Source organism: Pongo pygmaeus, chromosome 1, assembly GCF_028885625.2.
Source record: "Pongo pygmaeus isolate AG05252 chromosome 1, NHGRI_mPonPyg2-v2.0_pri, whole genome shotgun sequence".
NCBI classification, from domain to species: Eukaryota; Metazoa; Chordata; class Mammalia; order Primates; family Hominidae; genus Pongo; species Pongo pygmaeus.
The window spans coordinates 14,304,983-14,309,384 of record NC_072373.2 but is presented as its reverse complement, the minus strand read 5'-3'; the positions used below and the strand labels follow the sequence as shown (position 1 = coordinate 14,309,384).

At 46.6% G+C, this 4,402-nt stretch overlaps 1 long non-coding RNA gene across 1 annotated transcript; it reads right to left on the bottom strand.

Moving 5' to 3' along the window:
• Window positions 1-449: 449 nt before the first annotated feature.
• LOC129016055 (uncharacterized) lies at window positions 450-4,147 on the bottom strand. The gene is made up of 4 exons (XR_008494711.2): window positions 3,752-4,147; window positions 3,340-3,429; window positions 2,209-2,360; window positions 450-705 (listed from the first exon to the last, which is right to left on the bottom strand). It is a non-coding gene; the product is annotated as an uncharacterized LOC129016055 (long non-coding RNA).
• Between the last annotated feature and the right edge of the window lie 255 nt (window positions 4,148-4,402).

Here is a 4,402-nt window from a genome sequence, read left to right as displayed (position 1 = left end):
GCCCAACGGAAGGAGATTTTATCACTGATATTGTTTGAACTTACTGGTGTGTGGCAATTAAAATGGTTTAAAACCAGTCTGACTTGGAGCTAGATTGATTCTTGTCTTTAAACTCTCTACGGACAATGCTGTCCTCACTGCCAGCCCCCAAGGCACACCCGTCCCTGTACCCTCCTTGCTACTGCTCATCCAGGACCCCATCTTTATGGGCCTCCCAAGTCATAAGCGGTCACTCTCTTCTCTCCTTGGATGCCCTTAACACAGAAAATGATCTGCACCCTAGTTACCGCCTCTCCTACAGGAGCTCTCGGGAGACAGGCTTGTTGGGAATCCTCAAAAAGGGTGCTCTCCCTCTCCCCGGAAGCTCTTCTTGGGCCCTTTGGGAAAGCAAAGAAATAACCCGTCCTCCAAATCCCCATGGGCATAAGAGGAGGGTCTTTGATGCCTCATTTTTCTTCTTGTGTTTTTATTTTCCCTTTTTGCAGATCTCTGCATTTAATGAGGAAGTGCTGTCAGCAGAAAGGAGAGGAAGCTTCACCCCGACCATCCGCAGGACCCACATCCCTCTCAGCAGGAAGGCAGAATCATTCATCTATTGCTTTCCTTGAAGGGCAGCTCCAGACACTCACGTGGAGACAAGTAGGAAAAGCATAGAATGTGTCATCACACTGTGTACCTCATACAGGTGATGTCCTGGAGAAATCTCTGGAAAGAGAAAATAGAAATTTTATGATCCACAATTAAAATGATTTAAGTAATAAATAACCCTGATAGCTTGCCCCACCAAGTATATGCTACGTTCCACACCCCTGGCCAGCCTTTCACATCCATCTCCTCGCCAAGCCCTCTAACAACCTTACAAGGGAGAGACTTTTTACCCTCACTTCCCAGAGGAGGACACTGAGGCCAAAGAAGGGAAGGGATTCCCCAGGTGACACCGTAAGTGACAGAGTTGAGACCCACATGGCCTGGCTGAAGTCAAGGTCACTCTAATTCCTCACACAGCCCCACCAGAGGTTCCCACAGTGCTGTGTGCCAGCCGGGTGATAAGGCCTTTCCACAAAGGACATCAAAATACCTCATCAAGCCGGACGTGGTGGCTCACGTCTGTAATCCCAACACTTTGGGAGGCCGAGGCGGGCAGATCACCTGAGGTCAGGAGTTCAAGGCCAGCCTGGCCAACATGGCGAAACCCCGTCTCTACTAAAAATACAAAAAATTAACCAGGCATGGTGATGGATGCCTGTAATCCCAGCTACTCAGGAGGCTGAGGCAGGAGAATCGCTTGAACCCGGGAGGCAGAGGTTGCAGTGAGCCAAGATCATGCCATTACACTCCAGCCTGGGTGACAGAACGAGACTCCATCTCAAAAAAAAAAAAAACCTCATCATCAGTAGAGAACTGTCACCTTCCTAAACGAGGAAACTGACACTTTTAAAAGCAAACAGATTTCTGAACATGGGGTTAATGATAAAACTGGAAAAACGTAAAAGACTCCCTGTTCCTCTCCTCCATTATCAATATGTGACTTAGATTTGGATGCCAAGTCAAATCTCACCAGAACTATATCCTCCATGGTAAATTATTAAAGAGTCTATCAAAGTTTGCTTTAAGAGAAAAGTAAATACACCCAACTTTCCATACAATGCCGGACCCTGAGTTCACTTCCTGGTTTCACTGTTGACTCAGGTTGCAATCCTAGATAAGTAACTACACAGGCTCACTGCCCTGGGCCCAAAGCTGGGGCGAGAGCCTGGAGTCAGCGCACCCCCAAGAATTCCGGAACATGGGAAGGTGCCCATCTTTCGTGGAGGGGGCATGCCTCGAAGAGGAAAATCAGGCAAAAGGCCGTGTGCAAAGCTCCACGTGCAGGTGCAAGCTGCTTGTCCCTGAGTCTCTGATTGCGAGGAAAGGGGTCACCCGTTGGTCGCACCACCAACAAAGCCCTGCCATCCTTTGGCTCAGCACTCACCCATAATTACTGGGCGTGAGGTGGGAAGGGCTGCCCTTTGGGACTCAGGTGGTGGGGAGGCTACAGAACAGAGTTGGCAAGTCAACTCCAATCACAGTAAGCATTTTCAAAGAAACAAATAAAAATAGCCAGAAGTGGGTCAGCACTTACAGTGAGGTTAGAGACAGGAAATTGGGACAGACTCCCGGTCCTGTGTAGAGGGATAAAAGTTTTATTTCATAAGTACAAACTCATACTCTCTTTCCAATCTGATTCCTCGTTTCTTCTCTTTTGCTTTTTCATCTCCTCTGTCTTTTGGATACACAGGAAACACACACACACAGCTAACAAAAACAGTGTGATGCTGGATCCTTGCTCCTTCAGTTCTAAGGTCCTCTTTTTCCTGAAGCTGAAGAAAAAAGATACTTAAAGAAAACTTACTCGAGAGTCAGGCAGGAAGGGGAGATGGGATACACACTTTCCCTATTTTTAACGTTTCTGCAATCTCAGCGCATGCTGCTTAAGAGGAAAAGAGCAGCAAAGCAGATGAAAAGCACTGCGTCCTTAAGTGATTTACCTGTTCCCAAGCAGGCCTGCCTCACACCTGCCTCCCTCCAATTCCCTGTCATTGACCCTCCCGCCACCATATCTGTGGCATCTGGTGTGCTGCACACACAGTATATGTGTGCAAGTGCATGGTATATACACATAGCACACATGCATACATGCTATAAACACGTGCCCATACATAGGCCCAGTGCTCAGGTATGCACAGTGCTCAGGTACACACAGTACACATACCTGCTAGCCACATACACTCTCAGTGCACGCACATGGTGCTCATGCACACATGGTAGTGCATGGTGAATCCACATAGCATCCATGCACACACACAGTACCCACACACACACGCGGTACATACACATGGCACCCCTGCACATACACAGTAGACATGCATAACCCAGAAAGTGGTTCTTGCTCTCTCTGTAACCTTAAGACTTTGGCAGTTTTTGTTAACTCCCACACTTGGCAGGATTACATTTCCTTGTGGCCTCAATGACGTGATAGGGCAGATTTATTGGGCTTACAGAAAAAAAGAGAGAGGAGAGAGAGCGAGCGAGCGAACAGTAAACTCTGCTGTGCAGTCAACCTGGGCCTTGGTTTTAAGTTGCAGATCATCAGGGCCAAGAAAGAAGATTTGGCAACATGGGGTGGTTTGGTGAGAGTCAGCATGTTTCACTGGTAATCTGCTGGAGCACTAAAATATATACATCCAAAGGTTACCTTCTTTCAATTCACTGAAAAATAAAAGGAGCTTCAAGGCTGGACCAAATAACATACATAAATAACACACGCATGCCTGCATGCATAGATGCAAACATACATACCTAAGATGTGTAGCAAACAAAACAGGCACAGTGCTTTCAGGAGAAACTTGGGTGTGGAAGTAAGTTCTACCTTTTTGCTCTATTTTCCTCCTGGAGGGAGAGAGGAAAAGCAGCTGCCTAAATGCACAGTCAGCCCACAAACTGTCATGCATGACTATCTCCAGGGCAGACAGGAGAGCAGGAACCCATTTATGAAGCTGAGTTCTGATGCAGAATGTTTTCAGGGCTTAAGACAGCCCCCACACAGCTAGCCAACAGAACTTTCTGGGCGCGGTCAGTTAGCTATGTCGCACAGAAATGGCATCTGCTTTCACTTATTTCAGAACTCAAGCATAAGTCCTGGGAGTATTTGACCAAAAGAACCTCCCACTTGGCGTGCGAGGGTTAGGTTTCCAGAAGATGTAGCACGTACCTGCGCTTTCAACTCCCAGAAGCCAAAGCTATGGAAAGATCTCAGTGTGGTTTTTTTAAATTTTATTTTAAAATCATACCATTTTAAAAGATCTGCTTGTTATAAATCCAGCCTAAAAGCAGATGAATGAAACATAGACCCACACAAAAAAATCTACAAGAATAGATCTTTTTTTTTTTAACTTGGGGTTTTTGAGGAGGGATTTTAGAGGAGTGGCGGGGAAGCTACTCAGTCGAGATAAACTCCTTAAAAGCATGGGCAAAATTCCCTTTTCTGTGACCAGTTTTTTTAAAAATGACAAAGTCACACAAGAGAGGAAATGAAAAGGGAAATTTTTAGACTTCTCATCTGTGCTGAAAGCCCCGGGCTGTTTCAGAACCCGGTCAGGGTAACCGTCAGGCCTGCGGTCACCGCGCTGCAATCCCAGGAGGCCTTGCGTCAGCGGCCATTATATCAATAAGGAAGTACAATCACCAAACCACAAGCCGGCTTCTTTTCTAAGCCCACATGTTGCTTTAGAGGGTTTTCAAACAAGAGACTTTCCTGTTTTTGAAACCTGTGAATCCACAGGTCTTACAGGTTACTCAAATTATCACTTGCAGCATGAATTTCAAAACTGCTTACTCCAGCCTTCCCCTCCCCTGGAGGAAC